This window comes from Clarias gariepinus, chromosome 1 (genome assembly GCF_024256425.1).
Source record: "Clarias gariepinus isolate MV-2021 ecotype Netherlands chromosome 1, CGAR_prim_01v2, whole genome shotgun sequence".
NCBI lineage: Eukaryota > Metazoa > Chordata > Actinopteri > Siluriformes > Clariidae > Clarias > Clarias gariepinus.
The window spans coordinates 24,161,026-24,186,113 of NC_071100.1; the positions used below are offsets into that span (position 1 = coordinate 24,161,026).

The 25,088-nt window shown below is 39.8% G+C and overlaps 1 protein-coding gene across 6 annotated transcripts in view; it reads right to left on the bottom strand.

The window, feature by feature from the left end:
• htr2cl1 (5-hydroxytryptamine (serotonin) receptor 2C, G protein-coupled-like 1) overlaps nt 1–25,088 on the bottom strand; it is a 130,735-nt gene that overhangs the window by 37,189 nt on the left and 68,458 nt on the right. The window lies entirely within an intron of this gene.

Here is a 25,088-nt window from a genome sequence, read left to right on the forward strand (position 1 = left end):
AGGAAAAAAAAAAAGTACTGGATAGAGTGGAGGTCATTTCAAAAACAATCATTTAACCAATTTATGACTGCTGAAGCTATTGAAATTCGTGGAAGATTAATTTACAACAAGACAAATGCAAATCCTGTTAATGTCAACAATTTATCAACTTAAAATTTATGCTTGGGCCATAAGCATTGCCACAATCCTAAGTAGTGTTAAACATGTTGTTCAGATATAATGACAGATTTCATAGATGTGTCATCAAACATCCACACCAAACACCCACACTACAAGGGCTGGCAAAGTATTAAAAAAACACGACACGGGATTTTACGCCGGCCAATCCCAACCAATGATCTCCAGTCTCAGAACCAAGGATCTCGCGGAATTAGTAACAAACGAACATTACTTCACATGCAAATAGATGAGATGGCTGAGAGTGCAGCTCAGCTGTCACCGGCCATTGCCAGCCATTAATATTGCATTTGAATATGACACGACAGCCTGTGCTATTTATCTATAGTGTCCACAATTACATAAATGCACATTCAAAGTTGTTTTTAGAGATATGAAAGATGTTTATCATCTCCATTTTTCTCCAGGGTTATAAAGACCTTTATCCTGATACTTATTTCTCTATTAATAAAACACTCCCAATCTGACACGGTTGACGGGGACAGATATGTCTCTCGAGATTATGTTTAAGGTTTTAACACGAAAACGTCTAATCAAGTAAAAAAATAAAATAATGTCAGACTGTCAATCTAATATGATTTATCTTTTTTCATGACATTGTTTTGTTAAACTAGGTTAGCACTTATAGATTTACTATAATTATTTGCATACACATTTCTCCTTTATGAAGTGGTGGAGAGCACTTTCCTCTGTCACACTGTGTGTTCCACTGTGTGAAAAGATGTGATTGGGTGGCATCATGTGTCTTGAAGGAAGCATGTGATAGTCTTCATCCTTCGTGGTAGTGGTCATCTTGATGGGAGAGTGGCCAAACAGACAGATGGGAGGGAATTTGTCCCAGAAATAAATTAAGGAAACTTTTGGGGGTTAAAAATGGCTTATAAATAAATCTCACTTGCTATGTATTGCCTATTATTATGGTTTTAAAATTTGAAATTACTCACAAAAAATATACTTTAGCTTCCATTGTGGAAACAGCCAACACGGCGCTATTAAAGTAAAATTGTAATATTAATAAAACATTTTTTTTTTAAAACACTTCAACTGAAAGCAAGCTTATTGCCTAGTCAAGCTGCTGCTTCAGAGTGGACCAAAGAATCAATACAGAGAAAAGACTGACCTTGTGCTTCTTGTGGGCCGACAGTAGATTTGCACTTGCACTAATGTTTAATAAAAGTAACCTTGAAGCTCCGAATGCATGCCTAACAGTAATTATTGGCATTCTTTTTTAAAAAGCAGGCTGACAGACATCTTTTAGAGATGGGAAATAATTCAAAGCAAACATCTTTTTAAAAAGCTAAACATTTGCCATGTTTATTGGCAAGCCTACATGCAGTGCTCGTTTGCCAAGTACGCAGCATTGAGCTTTCTCTTAACATGCAGGATGGGAAAATAATTCATGAGAAAACTTTACTGAGAGCATTACTTTGCAGAGGAAAAAAGTTCCCACAGTCCTCATGCATGGTGTCTTCTCTTCAGTACACCCCAAACTATTTTTGTATTGATCTGGAAGTATGCTATGCCTTATAGCATCCTGGCAGAGGAACCTACGTGATGTAATTTATGATGCCATGTATTGTAACAAGTTTCCCAAGGTGTTTGGAAGTTAAACAGCTCGAGAACATCACAGACTCACCACCGGCCTTCACAGTGGGGAGTTTGTTCCTTTTTGCATTCTATTTGCCAAAAAGTTACATTGAATTCCAAGTGTTTATTTAAAGATAACACTTACTTTGTTCTATGAGGCCTTATAGTTTGGCATGGACAGAATATTTTATTTGTAGAGAATTAATTTTACTATGGTAGGAAGAAATAATTACCTTTCTCCTTAAGTGTGCATAGCAAGAAAATGTGCATCTTCTTCAATGCAGCTTAATCAAAGTTTCTGTTTGTAGCAGGTGGGGGCATAGTTAAGTCTGTACTGGCTGGTGAAAGAGAAATATTTAAGGTGGCACACTTGAACCCTGTTGTCACATGGAGACTGATTAGCCATAACATTAAAACAATTGGGTGCTATGGGTTGCAAGGTGGGGTCTCTGTAAATCCGATTTGTTCGTCAGGTGCATTCCAAGCTTGCTGGGTTTGGGATCAGGGGAGTTTGCAGGGTAGGCTTGGTTTCTTAAACTCTTTGGGAAGTGTCCTGTGGCAACATTCTATTATGACCAGCATTGATTTTTTTGTTGATTTGTGTTGCATTGGCTTTTCACTGGGATCAGACTGGACGAGGCTGGCCTTTGGTCCCTGAGGGCATGGGTGAGCTTTGGGTACCCATGATCCTGTCACCAGTTTACTGGTGCATAGTAGGTGATCAGCATTGTTCACTTTACCTGTCAGTGGTCCTAATGTTATAGCGGATCTGTGTCGCTACCGCTCAAAAGTTTGGAATCACTTGCAAATTACTTTGTTTTTGTTTAGCGATTAATTTTCTACATTCGACAATAATACTGGGAATTTTAAAATATGTGTGAAATAACACATAGGGAACTAGGTAATTATGTAACAACAACAACAGTCAGTTGTTATTTTTAAGACACAGAGGTCAGCCTTTCTGGAATAGTTCTTGCAGTGTTGTCAAGTGCATTCGCAAAACCTCTAAAGCACTATGATGAAACTGGCTCTCATGAAGAGCGTCCCAAGATAGCAGGACCAAAACTTACCTTTGCAGAAGAGAAGAAGTTCATTTAGAGTTACCAGCCTCAAAAATCACTTCTGATTAGAGTTGTTATAAAGATCATGAATAGCACTTACTAATACTGTACATCTTAACATTAACTAAGGAGATTCTTACATATTTTGAAGGCCTTCAGCACTGTTTTACAATGTAGAAAGAAATAAAAATCAGAAACAACCATGGAGTTAGAAAGTGATCCCAAACTTTTGAGCGGCGCATGCTCTATCCCTCACATTTACCAACCCTCTACATGTATTCCTCTAATGCTTTTAACCACATCGCTTTGATTGATAGTCAAAATCTTTGAGCTGTTCCACTCTTATCTAGATCCCATCCCAGATGACATCAAACAAATAGGGAGACTGAAGGCTAGCACATGCTTCCTTCTAGATATAAGAAGTGACATCAAGTTCTCTCCTGCATACATGAGCTTGGGAGTTTGTTAAGCAGGTTCCTTTCAACCAAAGACTATGACCATTTTTGCTCTCTTAGACTCCTGACAATGGATGGCCATGGCATCATCAGAATTAGAACTTACAATCTCTGTGCTACTCAGAAGTCCACTTTTTCAATCATACTGATGAGTTGTATACGTTGCACACACTTTTCCAGTGGTCTTTTTATATCAGCCAATCATTGGCTTGTTTCCTGAGGCTGGACATTCACAGCGATGTACATCATGGTGGTGAATCCACTAGCTGCCCTGATCATCTACTCTTGCTTTCTTTTGCAATTATTAAGATGATCTTTACTAGAAATGGTATAGAATATATGGACTATGTAATTATCTCCATATGATGTCTGGCTGGCTTTATTTAAATCATGATTTGGCATACCCTTATCTTTAAAGCCTAAAAACTACTTTGCTCATTCTGTTCGGTTTACAGCAATTTGTTATACCTGCATTCAGGCTTTTTTTTTTTTCTTAAATGCCAGCTCCACGTATTCCAACTGCTAGCGCACCAGGTGATACAGTCCAATAGCTAATTTATAATCTACACTCATGACTGGTAGAAGATAATTAAACATATGAGACCAGTCCTTTCAGCCTCATGGAGAACCTGGAGAAGTGTGTGATTGGAGTGTTGGAGGTATGATATCTGGGCTTCCACCTGGGCAATGGGCAGATAGAGTGCTGTGTTTGTGATGTGCCTGTGACCCTGGACCAATAAGGCGGGATGATTCCCGGCTCTGTTGGGACTTTATAGCAGGTTTGTTTTTAATTATTCGAATCGGTACAGCCTGCTATCTGCTCTAGATCTGCTCTGGTGGTTGGAGTATTGCCAGTGGGTCTTTGGGAGCGGTAAAGTAGCTTTCTTTCCCCTGCAGTGGTGCATGAAGGATGCCAATATGTGGATCGCTTGTTGGTATCTGGTGTTACAGCCTATTAAGTTCATGGTGGTCCACAGGCCTGGGGCACAGATGGTAGTCGCTGACTCTCTCATCTCTCAAATATAGCTACAACCACTGATTGGGGTTTTTTTGTTCAGGAGGTAGAGGGGTAATGAGTAATGTGGCACACCTGCGCCCTGTTGCCCAACATATATTTATGTAATTCATCTTTTTGTTTCTCTCCCTCAGCATTGTTGAGTGTGTGTTTGTGTGGCCATGAGGAGAAAACTGAATGAGATAAATAGGCTAGGAAAATGTTATTAGTTGACTACCGTGCCTAAATAAAAAGCTATATTAACATGAGTCTCTGGGTCTGTAATTGAGGAATATTGTTGTTTTGTTTTCCTGCACATAGCCTCTGTCCTCCCCCCCAGCCCTACACAAGATTTAAATAAAACAGCCATACATTTCCCAACACGCCCGACTTTCTCTGTGTTCTGCAAGTCGCAACAACCTTTAAACAGCAAAGCTTGTTTCTGTGAATCTTTACTATGAAAGCCAGTAAAATTACGCACATCTTGGTTTATGTAGCTCTCTAAAGGCATATACATGCTTGTGCACTCAGAATGATGAACATATTTGTGCACATCAAGGTCACCTTGATCATGAAGGCGCAAGCAACAGTATGTATCCTTTCATGTTACAGATGAGTACTGAGCATAGACTGTATAAGAACTGGTAAAACCCACAGTGATGTCACCCATAGGTTTTCTGATGAGTGGTTTTAAAGGTCAACTGTGTGAGCTGTGCTCGTCGATCAGACTCCACCTAAACCCGGCCTTTACTCGGAAACGCGAAACCTTATCCAAAACCAGCTCCAAACCCTGGAGCAGCGATGCCCCAACATTACCTGCTGGACTACCACCCACATCAATATAATGCTCCCCTTTTCAAGCTGTACAGTCACTCTCCTTTTTGTCTCACTTTTCTTTTGCTGGTAGTATGGATTTGGACAATCTCCTGTACTGTAGCTATAGACTAACCAGTGGTATCAGTATGTACAAAGCGGCTAACACAATCACACAGCCCAGCCTTTTTATATTCAGTAATTATTAGTTTTTTTATACCAGAGCGCGGGTGCATTTTCAATCCTGATTGGCCGGAATGTGTTGAAGGTCATGGCACATTCAAATTAAAAAGTTTTTGTATAATGATCATTTCTGTGAGACATTGCTTTAGCATTTTTTTTAAGAGTATAAAGTCTCAGTGCTTTGTAAGAGTCAGAAGTAAAGCTGTAAGTTTTCTGAATTAGTCTTAAGGCAGTTTTTAAATAAAAAAGACAAGCTGCCTTTTTCTTATTAAATTCAAGAGAGAAGAAAAACAGAACAGATGGAAAGGGAATAAAAGGGTTGAATGTACACCTGCTTAAGGATAACAGAAAATAACTAACTTTTTTGCAAACCCTAAACCTAATAAGAAATTAAAAGCAGACGTTAAATTCTATAGGATAATAAGTAGCTTCGGGGTAGTACAGTAACTGGTTTGAATTGGGTTAGAGAATATAAAATTCATTGTATTCATTTTTATTTTTTTCTATAATATTATACAAATATTATATTATTTTATATATTTTTATTTAAAAATAATATACAGTAGAGTAAAAAGTAAGACACACTTCTCATCCCTCATCAAGACAGCAAACCATACAGTATAGATGGTTACTATAGATGGCTCACTCTCTCTGTCTGATTTACTGCTGGAGTAATTGAATGATAAAATTGAAGAGACTTATCTTGAGATGAGGGTCATTACGTTACTAGATATAAAGATTTAATGAGTAACAATACAGCCCAGTTATTTATGATGCCTGAGTTAGCAAAAGCACCCTCAGAACCCCGCCATACTGTATGTCCGTTACGGTACATCCTGATGTGTGGTTGTAACTCGTCTCTCCTTCTAATCAGAAGTGCAGTCTGAACAGTAAATCTGTAAATCTCTTGCTCTCATGACAGAGAGCCAATGTTTAAACTCAATGACAGGTCCCTATCCAGAAGTTGACATGAAATGAGCCATGTTCATGACTTTCTCCATTCGTCTGCATTAAGTAAAAGAAACAAAATTGATCCTGTGTCAAGTCAGTTAGGTAGCTTCCACCTGATCAATAATACCTAAAGCTGTTTTTGACTCCGGGGAAGAAAGCCATCACTCTAGCAGCGGTGTCTGTTTGTAAGGACAGCCTTTGCATTTACCTGTTGAAAAATGCACACCTAGAGGCTATGCTGGGATTTATTCAGCAGTTGTTGCCTGCAGAGCCTCAACAATTTGCATTTCTGTCTCTGGAGTTACTTAAGACCTACTTTAGATTTTAGAGGTGTGCACAAGGCTGTTTATGGAATCCCATTCCCACTCGTTTGGGAAAAAAAAACTCCTTCCAATATCCGAAGTAAACCCGCCTGCACATACAGTATACTTGATAAATCTCGACTGCACTCATGGAAAGTTTAACCTGCCCTGCCCTACCCTCACAGTTGGGTTGGTTTGGACATTCCTGAAATATATTCTGATATACTCTGATATTCTGATATGAAGTTCCATTTCTTAGAGTATTAGCAATTAAGAATTACAGCAATTAAAGCTGTAAGAAAGATAAATCATTCTAACTCACTCATTTATTCTCTCAACAGTATTTATTATTTTGTATAGGGTCGCAGAATGCCTGTAATTTGTCCAAGGGGACTCAGGGGGATAGAATACACCCTATATGGGGTGTCAGTCCATCATAGAGCATAAGCATGCACCATATATATATATATATATATATATATATATATATATACATACAGTCATGTGAAAAAATTAGGACACCCTTTGAAAGCATGTGGTTTTTTGTAACATTTTTAATAAATGGTTATTTCATCTCCGTTTCAACAATACAGAGAGATTAAAGTAATCCAACTAAACAAAGAAAACTGAAGAAAAGTCTTTTCAAGATCTTCTGTAAATGTCATTCTACAAAAATGCCTATTCTAACTGAGGAAAAAGATAGGACACCCTCACATGTATTCCCTCTTAAATTGGCTCAGATCTCACACAGGTATATCACACCAGGTGCACATAATTAGTAGATCGTTACTCTGCATGTTGAATGAGGCTTGCCCTATTTAAACCTCAGACATTTAGTTTGGTGTGCTCCTGACTGTTGAAGTGAGAGTGAGCACCATGGTGAGAACAAAAGAGCTGTCAGAGGACTTCAGAAAAAAGATTGTAGCAGCCTATGAGTCTGGGAAGGGATTTAAAAAGATCTCAAAAGATGTTGAAATCAGCCATTCCACTGTCCGGAAGATAGTCTACAAGTGGAGGGCTTTCAAAACAACTGCCAACATGCCCAGGACTGGTCGCCCCAGCAAGTTCACCCCAAGAGCAGACCGCAAGATGCTAAAAGAGGTCTCCAAAAACCCTAAAGTGTCATCTCGAGAACTACAGCAGGCTCTGACTACTGTTGATGTAGAAGTACATGCCTCTACAATCAGAAAGAGACTGTACAAGTTTAACTTGCATGGGAGGTGTGCAAGGAGGAAACCTTTGCTTTCCAAGAGAAACATCGAGGCCAGACTGACATTTGCCAGAGATAAAGTTGACAAAGACCAGGACTTCTGGAATAATGTTCTTTGGACAGATGAGTCCAAAATTGAATTATTTGGACACAACAGCAGAGGACATGTTTGGCGTAAACCAAACACAGCATTCCAAGAAAAGAACCTCATACCAACTGTGAAGCATGGAGGTGGAAGTGTCATGGTTTGGGGCTGCTTTGCTGCAGCAGGACCTGGTCAGCTCACCATCATAGAATCCACGATGAATTCTACTGTGTATCAGAAGGTGCTTGAAGAACATGTGAGACCATCAGTTAGAAAATTAAAGCTGAAGCGGAACTGGACCATGCAACATGACAATGACCCAAAACATACTAGTAAATCAACCAAAGATTGGCTGAAAAAGAAGAAATGGAGAGTCCTGGAATGGCCAAGTCAAAGTCCAGATTTGAATCCCATTGAGATGCTGTGGGGTGACTTGAAAAGGGCTGTACGCGCAAGAAACCCCTCAAACATCTCACAGCTGAAAAAGTTCTGCATTGAGGAGTGGGGTAAAATTTCCTCAGACCGATGTCGAAGACTGGTAGATGGCTACAAGAACCGTCTCACTGCAGTTATTTCAGCCAAAGGAGGTAACACTCGCTATTAGGGGCAAGGGTGTCCTATCTTTTTCCTCAGTTAGAATAGGCATTTTTGTAGAATGACATTTACAGAAGATCTTGAAAAGACTTTTCTTCAGTTTTCTTTGTTTAGTTGGATTACTTTAATCTCTCTGTATTGTTGAAACGGAGATGAAATAACCATTTATTAAAAATGGTTTGGACAAATTGGACTGTGGGAGAAAAGCAATTAAAAACAGGACCCAAAGGTGGGACTTTTTCTTCCTATTGTCCCCCCAAATTCTCTTTTGATTACATTTTCTATTTATGCCTGTTGCCTCATCTTTGTGTTTTTTGTCTTTTATCCCAGTCCTGACACACACTTCTACAGTACACTGCCTGGCAAATAATATAGGAGCTTATTAAAAAGGGTTGACTTTCTTTTCTGCATCAAGCAAAGAAAACAACTAAGGACATTACTGGCATGACTGTCATGCTGTCAAGCCGTGCTGATATTCAGTCCAACAGAATTTTTTTCTCTTGTGTGATATTAATTAATTACGTCTTTAATACAAAGTTTTTCCTTTCAATATTCAAAACGAACCACACACCTAATTTTCAGACTGAATAAGTTAAGAAGCCTTGAAACGAATTCAATCAGGCCTTGCTTTCACATAGAAACAAAAGTATATCTAATGCTGAGTGTTTTTCAGTGACTAATGACTAATGAAAGTACAAAAGCCACAGCTAACCTTGGGTCACCATTCACAGGTTCCCACACTAACACCAGAGTCAGACTCTTTCTTTCCCTTCTTTTCTTCTTTCCTTCTCTTTTCTTTTTATGTGTCGAAACAAATTCAAAAAGCCAGAATCCTTGAAAACTCTCTTCACAAGTCATCTTGGTGAGGCCACACTGAGAGTTAACTTCCTACGTGGATCCTCCTACATGGAACCGTGACTGCTCTCCTCGCACCTTCTGTGGTTTTTATTAGTCAGCTCGAAGATCCCCAGCAGCCTACACTGCCTTTCTTAGGTAGAACAATTCGATTAGACTGAACTCCTGAACTTGAAGAGAGCTTGTTTCCCTGCCATATTTCTCTTCAGTGACAGTGAAGGACCAGCGGGAAAACGTAAGCAATTAAAATGCAAGGAGGAAGGTGAGGGGGAAAAGAAAACAAGGGGACGAGGAAGATTTATGACAAAATCAATCTTGACTGCAGTTATTATTTATAATATCTCTTGCGTCAAACTCCCTCTAGTCCGGACATTCAGGGTTTCACACTGCAGTAGGCGGGGCAAAATGAGTCTACGCCTAATTGTTCAAGCTATTTCGATACACCTCAGTCAGCACAACAGCCAATTAGAACACACAAAAAGGAACATTTATGTTAGGTTAAGTTATTAAGAGCTCAGGTTAAGCTTAAGATAATACAGTGGGTTTGTACTGTCATTGGTTATCCCATTTAAAATGTATGTCAGGGTGATTTCTTTTGTCTGTGTGTTCATTGTTAAACATATTACATACATTATAACAATTATATAGTCAAATATGGTAAATGAGGGCTAAATTTATGAATTATTTAGTGACTAGAAATATAGCAATAGTGGGATAGTAGCAATGTGGTATAATATTTATAATTTTACTGTACAATTCTTCATAGACATGACCTAATATCAATATAATAATAATAATAATAATAATAATAATAATAATAATAATAATATGAGAAGATCATTTGAGATTTTGATCTTTAGAAAGTCAGCATGGTTTTAATACCATTTTCATTACAATAAGATTATGTTCATCACGCTCATGGGGAACAATTCAGAGTTTGGAAAAGTCATAAAGTTGTATGTATTTTGGAACATTTTCGACAGTATTACAGATGTTGGCTTGTGTTTTGTGTCCTTGCTCATTTGTAATTTCCAAATCTTGCATAATATCCAATATTTATATTAGCTTCTGTCATTTATTTTTTATAATAAAAAATAATTTTTTTTATAATAATATTTTATTTTATAATCTTAAAACTCAGAGGGTTTGGTTGGCTTTCTGCACTTCTGTGGATGTGTCAAGTTTTTCCAACAAGAAATCATTTTAAACAAAATGACACAATTAGCCTTGAATCAGGATGTACTGTAGTAAAAATATGGCATTGCATTGTTCAAATTATTATTTATTATTTATAAGACTTCAATTTATGGCGGTTAGCAATGGGTTAAAAAAAACTTGTTTTTTATCCTTAAATGTTCAAAGCTGTTAGGATCAAAGGAAATAATATACAGTCCTGGAACGTGGATAAAGAGGCAGCACATTTACGATATAGTGCTTCCATAAATCACCTGTCTACAAGGTATACAAGGTTTTACAAATGTTTATTTAAAATGAAGATGAAGTTTACATGTCCACTTGTCCTTTCTGTTCTAAGAGTACAAACGTCAAGTACGTCCACTAATAATAAAATTACAATAACTGATGGTCACTACATACTGATACTTTAATGTATCACTATGTCCATAAGTATTTGGACAGCAACACGATTTTTGTCATTTTGTTTGTACACCTCTACAATAGATTTTAAATGAAGAATTTTGTATGTGACTGCAATGTACAGTAGATTGTATTTATTGTTTTTTTCTTAATAAACTAATAACTATACAAGGGGTGTTTAAGTCAAACTAGGATTTGTAATGTAATTTCTCATGAATAAAGGCATTAAACTGACTGATGTTTACAGAAGACTTAAAGAAGCGCAGTGTTGTGATAAGACTCCTAGCCTCAGTAAAACATTTAAATAGTGCACACTTTTTAAAGAAGTGCGTATGTCAATGAATGACCAGGCCAAAGTGGCTCAGAGCTCGGTGTATGAACATTTAGTGCTTGAAATGCCTGATCCTTGAAATCTGATGGGTAACTTGTGTCCAACTTATGAAAGCGACACATTAAGTACACACAATAATTTATAAAGATCACTTGCACACTACATGAACTCAGCTGAGAGTTATCTCCACAGCCCCCATACAGTCCTGACCTCACTTCAAGCCATTGCCACATTTAGGCCATTAAAGGAGTTCCTGGAAGGAAAGGCGTTCATGGCTCTGGCGTACTGAGAAAACTTTCAACCTTGATGGTATCCAGGCACTGGGACGTGCATTAGTGTAGCAAGAGATTACAAAGATTATATTGAGAAATAAAGTCATATAAAATCACACATAACTGTGTTCCTTTACTGTGTGCAATTAAAAGTCCCAGTTTGACTTGTCTATACCGCACATTTACATTTAGGCATTTGTCAGATGCTCTTATCCAGAGCGACTTACATTTTTATCTCATTATACATCTGAGCAGTTGAGGGTTAAGAGCCTTGCTCAAGGGCCCAACAGTGGCAACTTGGTGGTTGTGGGGTTTGAACCTGGGATCTTCCGAAATGTAGTCCAATGCCTTAACCATTGAGCTACCTCTGACCCACACACTCACATGCTCATTCACACACTACGTGCAATTTTGGAAAAAGCATGTGACTAGAGGGGTGCAATAGATTGGCACCCCTCTACAGTGTAACCCACCCCTCTTAAGGTAGGGCACAAGGTGGGGTAAACCCTGGACAGGGTTCTCACACACTCATTTACACAATATTGGCACTTTGCGAACATCAATTAACCTAATCTGCATGTCTTTGGACTGTAGGAGGAAACAGGAGTACCCAGAGAAAACCCACCAAACACAGGAAGACCATCCAAACTCCATGCACACAGACCCTGAGGTAGGAGTCAAACCCGGACAGTGTTGCAGACGCCATGATTAAACACCTTATACAGTACATCCACATTAAAAATCGCCAGTATCCTACGCTGAATACAGCCGTGCTGCTAGCTAATGCTAAGTAATAAATGAAATGGTAGCAAAACATCTCATCATTAGTTAAACAACATTAATAAAACCAGGTCCATGTCCACCTCAAACTAGCTACCAAGTTGTCTTATACAGTACCAATGCTAGCTAGCTAATGACTATTTGCAGGCCTAGTTCAAGAATAAAAAGTTGTTAACGGTAGTGGGAGAGCACGGGTGTACAGCGTAGGCCGGCAACAGCAGTGAAGAAATAGTGCAGATGTTACAGTTACTTAATTGACATGAATTTAAAATATTGTGGCGTGGGCGGGGCGGCGGCTGGCGACCAGCATGCTTTGCGGGGATGTCGGTGTGTTCACCATGATGGGGAAAGGTGTTTGGGTTAGTGGCTTCGGCCCTGTTGTGTGTGTGGGGGTGTGTGACGTGTGAAATGTGCTCCAGTTCAGGCTGACGCTGAATTGGATGTAGGCTCCTGAGTGAAGAAGTGCTTTCCTGACGCAGCTAGTGCGAGCACACCACGTCAGCCAACGCGGAGCGGGAAGAAGAAAATCCCGCTCAGCACGCTCGGCCTCGGGCAGCGGCAGGTCGCTTTGCCGGCTAACGGCGCACGGAGCTGTATCTTGCTCCGGCGCTTGCGCAGCGCCAGCCTCCGCCCCGAGATCCAGCGCCGGACCAAGATACAGCTCCGTGCGCCGTTAGCCGGCAAAGCGACCTGCCGCTGCGCGAGGCCGAGCGTGCTGAGCCCATACCGGTGGTACATCACGGCGGAACAGCCGAGCGACCGCCCGCAGCTTAGTGGCGCACGGTTCGTGAACCTAGCCGGGGACAGGGCTACCCGTCGCGGCTAGGCAACGAGCAGCGCTCCGACGTTTCGCGGCGAGGCCGAGGCACAGGACAGCGTACACCAGCAGCCGCTAAACTAGCGCCGGGAGGACGCTTGGGAAGCCGCGCTGGGCTTTACATTAACTGTGTGCTGGATGGCGTCTTACTGCGGGCGCTCATGGACACCGGCTCCACTGTTTCGCTGCTGCGCTCTGGAGTACTGGGGCAAAGCAAGCGTGTTCGCTGACGGCCTGATCCTGCCTTCAGCATCCGTACCGTTGCTGGGGGCTGCGTCAAGGTACGGGCGTGTCGCACAGCGCGAGTCCAGGTGGGTGGCTGAACTTATTCCCACGGGTTCGTTGTGGGGAATGTCGAGGAGGACTGCATTTTGGGGTTGGACATTCTGGAGAGATGGGGTGCGGTGCTGAATTTGGCTAGCAGAACTCTGCGTGGTAACTTCGGGGTAGCCAGGTTGCTCGGACCCAAACCACAGCCGGACAGGTTAGCAGCACACACCCGGGGGGCGGAACTTCCAGTAGCAGACCGAGCGGGAAATCTGCGCGCTAACACCGGCGCTTTACCTTGCCGGCCGGGCAGCAAAACATGTGGCCGGTACTGCGAGCAAGTGGAGCGCCGTCGCGACGTAGAACCCTCGACGCAGGACGTTCCCCCTGTGCAGTCCTCCAGGTCCTCCGGTGGTGATCAGCCGCCCGAGCCAGCGTGCAGCCGTCTTACTGCGTCTCCCAGAGCGTCACCCGCAGTCGCTCCGCCGGAGCGGTGAACCGCTCATCGCCAGGCAGAAGGGCCCCACCCAGCGCTCGCGGGCACCGCTGCAAGACTTTCGGGTGGGGGCACCTATGGGGCGAATGGGCGTGGACACTCACAGCCAGGGGCGAGATTTTGCTGCTGGCGAGCAGGTGTGGGTGTGTTCCTCCGGAAGGAGGAGGAGAGGGCTTTTGGCCGGGCGTGTGTCTCACTGGGTGGGCCCCTGTGCGGTAATAGCTCGGCTCTCCGATGTCACCTACCGGGTGCATTTGGCGGGGCGGGTACGAGTTTTGCTCCACCGCGACCGTCTTGCGCCTTACCAGCCGCACGCCGATGAAACATCGAACTCTGTGGAGGTCGGGCCGCCTCAGGACTATGTTCGCGTTTATCCCTTACCTGCCAAAGGACGCCGGCGTTCCCACCGCCAGCGCCGACCGCCTCCATGCCTCCGAAAGAAAGTTTGTCGTGGTGACCGGGGACGGTCACAGCTCGGGTGGGGGCAGTGTGGCGTGGGCGGGGCGGCTGGCGAACAGCATGCTTTGCGGGGATGTTGGTGTGTTCACCATGATGGGGAAAGGTGTTTGGGTTAGTGGCTTCGGCCCTGTTGTGTGTGTGGGGGTGTGTGACGTGTGAAATGTGCTCCAGTTCAGGCTGACGCTGAATTGGATGTAGGCTCCTGAGTGAAGGTGCTGCTCATGCCATACCTGCTGTGTGCCTAATAAAGTACTCCCAGCCATTGCATTGGGCAGCAAATAAGCTCACTCGTCTCTTCAGCATTCTTTCCGGCGTAAAAACGCTACAATATTATATATGGCTACAACATTCTGAAATCTGATAAAACTGTGCATGTCTCACAGTAGGTGTGCTCTGGTATTTAAAACAAATAGCACTATACTGTAGCTCTGGGGACAAGACATACTGCTCTTTCAGACTTAACTGAATCTCTGTAAGTCTCTGGTCCTGCAGAACCTGAGCTTAACACTCTTACTTTCTGATTATCTGCTCTAGTTATCAGTCGTCCCCCCAAACACTGCCCTCATTAAATGTCTTAATTCTTCATTAGCAGCCATACCCACCAGCCAGTCAGCTTTAATACCGCTGAGTGATGAAGCTCTCGGCAGCTTGTTTATTCCTGTGTGTTCAGAGAGCTAAGTGATTGGGCTTGCTCGGGGAGGTGAACATTTCCTAGAGCCACTGTCAGCTGTCAAACAAAATGCATCTCTGAACAGCAACGTCAACACGGCGTACAGCAGGAGACAGGCACTGTCGAGGACGCTTTTCTCTCATTGCTCATTACAGCTGGGCTACGGCGGGAGTGCCGAGCATTGACCCCTATCTCGGACAGAATATTAGCCAGGCATTGTAACGCCATGCAAATTGAGAACTGGGTAATGAACGGCAGGCAATTACATTCAAACAGAAAAGTTAGCTTGCCTTTTCTCCCCCCAGATTCTCAAACTCGGGGGGATTTGCTCCGTCTGCCATGTTTTTATTGCACCATCTTCTGAAAAAATCCATTAAGAAAGAAGCAAAGACATGATTATCAGTGCCAAAAATGCTTTCTGTTTTGATTAGCAGCTAGCAGTTACTTGCAGTAAGCTGTCTGAGATGCAGAACACTTTCTGCTTATATTCTATGTATAAAAAATTGACAATGAGAAACAGCATGTATGAAATTGATGTTCATTTGTTTGTCGGATTTGCATTCTCTCCAGGACCTTGTTGTGCTTTGCGTGGGTCGTGCACAGCTCAATATGAAACGAAAGCTATTTTCAGATTAGTTTTCTTCCCATTACTTAAGAAATAAACACCCAGGCCGGGGTTACCTGACATTTTTTCTTGGCTGTAAGAACATTAATATTTAACCAACACTGATGCTGGGAGAGTTCTTTTTTTTCCTTCCCCCTCCCTTTTTCATTTCTTCTCCTTCTCTTTACACCCACAGTGATTTCCAGCAGTGGCTTCTTTTCTGTCATTTTATTCGAACACTACAGATCCCTCAGTAATTCCCACTTTATGTATTTTCCATTGAGACTAAGAGCATAAAACCCATCATTTTACCATCAAATGGCCAAATATGTTCAACTACTGTATGAATTCATGTCAACACACACGCGCACATAAAATTGCTTTATTAGATCCATATCATTATTCCCTATTCAGTAACATCAACAGCTGCTGTAGCCCTGGTTTCTGCTTTCATAACCCTATGCTTATATTCCTGTAATTCCCTCCTTGGGAATATGACAACCATTTTACCACTTATAAACCAAAAGTATTTAAAATTGAGCTGCTTACACACCCCATACTAAAGTTTCAAAGCTTGAAAACTTTGGCATGACATCATTCAGGACCTTTGGGACTACATGTTTTGATTCTGTCTACCTGATTTATATATATATATATATATATATATATATATATATATATATATATATACATATATATATACTGTATATACTGTATATACACTGTATATATTCCCGCATTAAAAGATGTTATATAAAAGCCATAGCATTATATACTGTAAGGTCATGACAAATGACACAAAGAGCTATATAACCACGGCAACCTATACTCTTTTATTTTAAAAAAAGCAATTTTTTTCCATTGTTCTCACAAGGTCAAAACAGTCGCATATTCCTACCTTTATGAAAAAAATTTGTGACGCACACAAACCTTGTGGAAAATCATTCAGCTCCGTAATAATTTTTTTCGGATTCTCTGATGAGGACCACTGGATCTTTTACAATTTTTTCACCCACACACGTCTATTTTCTACACCGCTGGTGCGAAACTATAAAGCGCTTAACTTCCCAGATTTTGCTAAACACTTCACATGACTTCGATGATGAATGTTATAATAAAATGCAAGGAATTGAGAGATGAGACTTAATGTCAAATAAAATAGATTACATGTTTTATGTAGAATAAATGAATAAAAACTAAAGTGGTATGTGCTATTAACCGCTGTCTAATAAAAAATGGAGGATGAAGAGAATATTGAATAAATTACTGCGAAGAATACAGGGAACGGCGAAGGGCACAATGAAAATCAAATGAAAGTCATGTTATACTCACTGACCACTTAAGCAACCAGAGCTGCATGAGAAAAAAAGTAAATTCATGATTGCTTAAGGGGGCAGAACGGCATATAAAAAATCCTTTGAAAAATGAAGATCCAGTATAGTATAGTTGTGTAGTTTATTCATAATGCTTTGTGTATGCAAGTGATCTATGAATGCACGGTGTGTAATCTGTAGTCGCTTGAATTGCACACAAAAAAAATAGCATTCAATAAATAATTCATTACGTGCCTATGAAATTTTCTTGGGTAGCAAGCCACAGTGATAGCAGAATGCATACACGGTGACGGCTCTGTTCCCAAATGATCTATGCAGTGTGTGTAAGAAAGACTTGCTCTTCAATTTTGGCACTTTGGGGCATGCATGATGCGTTTGGAGACAATATTTGAATATAACATAATGCAGTATGTGTGCAATTTCAAGAATTATATTTAGGCAATTGAAGAGCTAAGACACGCTTTTCTAAAATATGTAAAAAACTATTTAATGAAAGTGTAAAGTGTGTTGGGATGCTTGATATTCAGTTTCCAGTCCCAAAGCTTATTAGTTAGGTCAATTCAAATGATTTCCACTGAGGCCAATATGTCACAGACAAATGTGCCTGTGGAGATTTCCGACACAACATATGGTTGAGGACTGCCTTTTAATGAAGCTCGACAGGATACGGTGTAAAATATGTGTCTTCTCCGTGCATTATTTTCGTGGAGCAAGTGGACGTTGACAGCTCCTCTCACTAGAGAAATAATGTGTTCTTGTGGCTGAGGTCATACTGAATAACATCATCTGGCTCGTAGAAAAACTCAATAAGAATTACAAAACTTTCATCAGTGCAGCCTGGCTACTATTGATCGTGTCCTGAGGTGAAATGCAATTCAGGTGAAACTGAGTGTACAGAGTGTGTTCTGAGATGAACGAGGTGCAATTTCACCTCATTGGGTTCCAGTCAGCACAATAAAACCTGTTTTGCTTACCCAGTCATATATATATCACTTGTTTTAAAATGTTATGGGTGAATGAATTAATGAGAAATAACCATGGATCGATTACGTCTTATAATACTGTAATGAAGGGTGACAGCTGTAAACGCTTGCCAGTACTACTGTATGTTGCCAAAATGGTGAAGGGAATGAACTATGAAGATGTTGGACAGGCCTGTCATTCTCCTGCATGTTTCCACTTATTTCACTTTAGAATAGCCGAAGCTAACTGTTTTGGGGTTGAATCCCAAATAGTGTAAAATGGAAAGTTAGTGCACCATAGTATGTAGGGTGCAGAATCCCTAGTTCCACACAAGGAGTGCTCTTTATCAGCGATTAAAGAGGGAATTGGGGTTCCGCCTTGTCTTAGAAGCTAGTTAGCTTTGTAGCTCATGTTAACTATCAACAAAGTGGTGAGGTGAGTCATGAACTTTTAGTTGGAAAAAGCTAAACAGTAAGAATGATCAAAACACAACACAGACTAGTTTTGAAGGTAAGTTTTGACAGGTAGCTGCTCTCCCCTCTTCCCTTCGCCCCAATTGATTAATCAATCAATCAATCAATCAATCAATCAATCAATCAATCTATCTATCTATCTATCTATCTATCTATCAAGGTCTATTTTAAATTCTTCAAGTTTTGGCAAAGCTTACTGCTGAATTCAGGATTGTATATTATACCCCCAATTTGCATATTTAATATTTTTGACAAATTGAATATGGAAGAATTTTATTGGTCAGCAAAGCCACATGTAGTGTCAGTGTCCTTGTAAAAGCACTATTAATATCTTTGCTTCCACACCAATGAAAAGAACAGTAAACTACATAATGTCTTGAGGCCATACACTAGAGTGTAACAGCTTGACTCCCTCAACACCAACGTCATTCCTACGAGTGCAAAACAAGAAACAATGGGAAGTTAGCCAGCAGTACTTTGGATTCATTTCAAATCTCGGCATCCAACACTGCTTGTTCCATTTACCATGGTGTTTCCTTTACATCCCATGTTCTTTTCTTAATTAGACAAATGTACACTATATGGCCAGATGATTGTGGTCGCCTGTATGCTCACATGCACAGTATGTATGTGTACAGATTTGGGCCTCTTAGGCAAATTCTTAATGCTACATTATTATGATAACGGTGTACTCAACCATAGCTGTGAGGGCCAGATGTCTATATACTTTTGGCCATATTCAATGTAACATTTATCTTGTTATATCTAAGGGAAAAGTTATATATATATATATATATATATATATATATATATATATATATATATATATATATATATATAGTATGTTTTATTAATAAATCTTTAGTCTTCAGTCTTCTTATGTTTGATTCCATGCATGACAAAGGGATTTTGAGTTAGACTGGAGGGGAATACACATGCAATGGTGAACCAGGTTTGAACCACAACAAAAGAAGAAGGAGGAATGTTATTGTTTAGCATGCCATGTGTGACACCATGCTAATAAACAGACTAGACCCTACAGTACCCTACATACTCTCTTGGGTGCTACAGCAAAACTGCCTTAACGGCCATCTAATTTTCCATAACAGCAAAGCCAGAAACAATGGGAATTCAGGCAATCTGTGGTGCTTTGGACAAATGTCCACTTCCAGCATTCTTTACTGCTGTCTTATTGGCTGGAAATACATCCATGGTTACTCATGGCTTCCCATGATTCCTTCATCACACTGTCCATTTCCAAACCCCACTCAAGACTGCTTCTATTTACTTAAATGAAAGAAAGATATCATGCCACTTCTCCAAGTTTTGGAGGATGCTTGTTGAAAAATGTAGACAAATACATGCCAGAGATGGATCCAGCACTTTTGTATTCATACTCATGCTACAGTATACTGCTTATTCTTGTATAGGGGCCTGGAGCCTTTCTCTGGAAAGTTGGGCCTCACCTGTATGTAGGGTACACCCTGCATGGAGTATGAAACCAGTGCCGGGCACAAGAATGATCGCTCACACACACACACACACACACACACACACACACACACACACACACACACTATACAGGTACTTTGGAAATCCAAATAAGCCTAATCTGCATGTCTTTGGACTGTAGGAGGAACCTGAAGCCAGAAGAAATTCGAAGAGCATGGGAAGAACATCTAAACTCCATGCATACAGACCGAACAGCAGGACTCCGTTGGGTGGAACAGAGTCACTATTGGAGGTGGAAGGCCACAGTGCTAACCACTACGCCACCATGCATCAAGGTTTAAATGAAAATTCCTATTTGATGTACTCGCATGCTACAAATTGGGAAATATGTTTCAGGTCAGAAAAGTACAGTAATTAGTCTTCAGAGCTAAAATATCAAATGTTTGGACATACCTTCTAATTCTATGCTTTCCTGGCTTTTTATTTCTTTTACACTGTAAATCAATGCTGATGGCATCTAAAATATTTAATAATCTCATTTGAACAGTTGATATCGAGATGTGTCTGCTACTTATGCTTCATAAAGTCTTCATAATGGCCATAATCTGGGGTGTTGTTAATTGGTGTTTTTTCTTTTAAAGCTGGTGACTCTAAATGAACGTCTCCTCTGCAAGTTTTGGTCTTGTAGAAATGTAGAAAGTCTCAAAACTGTCTTGATGAATAAAACCAAAAACAATTTATGTAAACAATTATATAAATTAATAAACAATTCTTGTTTCTGTTAGACTTTTTCTGTCATATATATATATATATATATATATATATATATATATATATATATATATAAGTACATAAAAAGAATTTGTTTCCCAAAGCTGTGCTGGATGCAAGAAAATGAATCCAGATTGAGCTTGAGTTAAACTTCACAACACACAAGTTTGACACTGTCAGATAAATAAGCTTTGGATCTAGATCTATATCTGTATGATTACAGCTTAATGCACTATTGAATCAGAAGATGTCTGGTCTGTAGTTTGGGGATCAATATTTCATTTTTCTAAAGCTGTTATCTGAGAAGAAAGCCACATTTTATTTGCCAGTGGAATGTGGGTCTTCTGCACAATTAGGATTGTGTATTAATAGCCGTGTTAGTTGTTTTGAGAGTATTGATTTTAGTTTGGAGAAATGTCTTTTATCGAACGAAAAGGATAACCTGTAACATGCTTTTATATCTATATATTTGGATTGCTATAGCCATTGTAGTGCTAAAATTACAAGGTGTTGGGTGTTAAGTCATTTGACATGCTCCGAGCTTTAGTTTGGGAAATTGTTAAGAATCCTTAGTCATTAACTGTAAGCCGAGATCAAAGATAGGAGGTATGATATTCAAAAATGAATGACAAATTAAATTGCAGTAAATAATCAACACGACTATCGATGACTCACAAGGCACTTGTGATGCTAAGGTGAGACAGGACTTTAAAATGTTGCCAACAAACTAGTCCCAGACCAATTTACATATTCACTGAAACAGTGAACAGTCGGGAAATACTGCCAGAATGAAAGAGAACAAAATGTCAAGGCTTATTGTCACTGGGCACTTTTATAAAATAAAGTCTCTAATTTGGCAACACTGACTCCAATCGAGGGTTTATGAATTACAGGATGCCTCTAAAGAACAGGAAGTAATCAGAAAATGTCTGCTTAGGGCTCAGGGGAGGGGGACCTCTGCTTCTAACATCCCAGGATGACACTTGAGTGAGAAAAAACACATGGCGGTGGTTTGAAAACTTGTCTTGAGGGAATATAAAGCATTGCCATATTGAATGTGTGATAAAGGTTTAAAAAGTACACTTTCAGCTGTGGAAAGTTGTAATTAGATTCTGCATCCAAGGTTTTCTATTAGGCCATGTTTCAATGGTGAGCATTCAAAACAGGGTCGAGTTTCACCCACACATGAGGCGATGTAAGTATTACACCTACTGTAGGATTTGTTTTGTGATTTAAGTGTCAGGATTTCATAAATATGATACTTTTTTTTTGTTGTTTTGATAGATTTTGTTACAATTCTAAACATGTTTTTTTTGATAAGCCTACCATAGGGCAAAGGTATTAGAAGGCCCCGGATTAAACCCCATCACAACCAAGCTGGCACCCTTGGGCCCTTGAGCAAGGCCCTTAACCTTTACTTGCTCATATGTGTAATGAGATTAAATGTAAGTCGTTCTGGATAAGGTTGTCTGCCAAATGCTATAGATTTTAATGTAAATGTACATAGCATGCTGTGCTGCCTGCCACCTGTAGGATTATAGAAGAACTGCAGCATCTTACCATCTCAAACACAAACGTGTATGATCATTTAAAAAATGACTTAAATGCCACCTAAAAGAATCACAATACTGTATGCAACCTCTAATTTAGACCCTTCTTTACGAATAAATCAGAATAGGATTAGCAGAACTTCATCTGTTGTTGTTTTAAACACTCTACATTCCTACAGTACATACAGTACATAATGAAATATCAAGTGTTTTCTGCTGTGATTTTATCTCATCTCAGTCATCCTTTACATGGAAGTATATAAAAACCAATATAATTTCACGCTATGTGAACTAAATATCAAAACATTTGCATAAAAGTTTGATAATTATGAATCCTAATGACGATGCTTATCACTGAACCATCATATAGATTAGTTGAAATGTCCTTAGATCTGCAAAAGTCATCTACACAAATCGTTATGAGATAATTGTGCAAGGTAAACTAACATTAGGCTGTACAGTAAATCTTGAACGGTACACTCGACGTAAAGGGGTGTGTGTGACTTTATCATCACTTCCTAGATTGTAGGAGTGAGAAAACCGACTCACTGCATCATTGACTTCATTAAAAAAGACAAAAGCTTTACAAAGCTAATCAATGAACTTCTGACAAAAGCCTTCTCCATTTTGCGAAATGTTAATTTGGCGCAACCTAATGGGTTTAATTAAACAGAAATAAATCTGTGTAATTGGAAACCGGTCTGATTACTCCAAGGGGAATCCTTTATTTTTGCATGTCGAGATTTCAGTGGGAATGAGAGCAAGAATAAGTGTGTGTGCTTTGTGCTTGTGTGTTTGTGAGACTCCAGAAGGGTTTTCTGAGATCCCCAGCGTAGCTGTTTGATAAAAGATTAAGCATGTTCATCAGGCAGCGGTGCTGTGCGTGTCTCAGAGAAGATCGCGTTAGGGTGTTTTGATTAGCTGAGCACAAGCCCTGGAGTGGAGGGAGCGGGAGCGCGAGGATGCTTTCGATAGCGCAGCATTTGAGCGTGCAGACAAGCAGTGTGAGAAATCAACCAAAACTACATACATGATGAAATTTTGTGCAACATAACTGCCATTTAAACGCAACAATAAGCGTCAATAATGCGACAAATCGGAGACGGAGAAAGACGCTGAGCAGTCAGACAAACAAATACTAAGAGATACATGGCAGCATGTAAACATTCACTCTGTTCAATATATTCCCGAGATCGAAACAGTGATGGACTAACAGTCATGCTAATATTGAATAAAGATTCTTCCTGCATGTTGCAATCAAACCAAAAGCAGAGTGATGGAAAAAAGAATAGAGCGAGAAAGAGAGAGAGAGAGAGAGAGAGAGGAGATAGATGGATGTGTACTTCACATAACTAATTAACTGGAAAGACAGAATGCCCTTTTCTTCAGACTACACTGATTCCCCTGTAGTGATCGACACAAACATGCACACACACACACACACACATGTTGATCTTATTCTCTTTCTGGGGGCATTTCATTGACCTTCCAAGACCATAATTATTAAACGCAGCTCATTATTGATGTACCTACATTTACATCTAACCCTGAGCTTAACCTCTGTAAACAAAAGAAAATTGTTTAGCTCTTTATATATATATATATATATATATAAATATAAAAAACAAAACAAAAGACAAACAAAGAGAGTCCAATTTCCTACTAAGATGAGTGGCATTAGAAATACCTTTGCTTGCCGCAGTTGGGAGAGCGAAAAAAAAGATAAAGTAGAAGTAAAAAGTATTACAAAACAAAATAAGAGATAGAAAAAGAAAAATAAGAAAAAGATAAAGATTTTTTTTTAAATGCAATAATAAAATAACTTTGTTTACTATTTTCTCATACATGGTAGACATTAGCTTCCACGGTGTGTGCGGGGAGCCACGGAATAGATTTTGCTAAACAAAACAAACAAAAATAAAAGGCAGGGGCAGAAAAATCTTGATCAAAATATTGATCGCAAATAAAAAAAACAAAAAAACTAGTATGCCAGAAAACTACAATCATGATCACAACATCACACAAACAAGTACGGGAGGAGTCAGTATTGCAATATTGATTTTGAATTTGAAATAAAAGCATGCCAGAAAACTGCAATCATAACAACAATAAATAGGAAAACAGATAGATAGATAAGTTAAAAGTCAGTATTATGCACTGTAATAACATACCAGAAAACATCAATCACAACAATAGACAGACAGACAGACAGACAGACAGACAGATAGATAGATAGATAGATAGATAGATAGATAGATAGATAGATAGATAGATAGATAGATAGATAGATAGATAGATAATCCACATCACAGCTTTACCAGTTTAATAAGCGTGGGCACAAAGTGTGACAATATAATTGCAGTGCACTATTTCTACCATTCCCCGTAAACTAAATCTAAACTGGCAGTGTATTCTTACTAGAGAAAACAGGTGCTGTTTTTTAAATTAATTAATTAATTATTATTATTTATAAGTAAACTTTAATATGCTGTATGGCTGCATGTGTCACAGTTATCATTAGGCTCATGAATGCTGTACGTTTCGTTTTACTCCTAACATTAATGTTTGATCACACAATAGATCTGTATCCAGACTAGGACACAACAGCGGCAAAAACACTGTATGTAACGGAAAATGTAACAAATTCATTTCTGTATTTGAGGGAAGACATGTCGGTGTTTGAAATATAATATTGAAGCGGACTTTTATATGTGCAAATCTTAGAGACATCAGGATGCCATCCATCCATCTGTCATGTATATTGTGTAACTTGTGATGGGGGTCACGGGGGGCCTGGAGCCTATCCCAGGGAACAAGGGGCACATGGCAGGGATACAACATGGATAGTTCGCCAACCCATTGCAGGGACAAGTACACTACGGCAAATTTAGAAATGCCAATCAGCCTCCAGAAGGAAGAAAACACACACACACACACACACACACACACACACACACACACACATACACACATACACACATACACA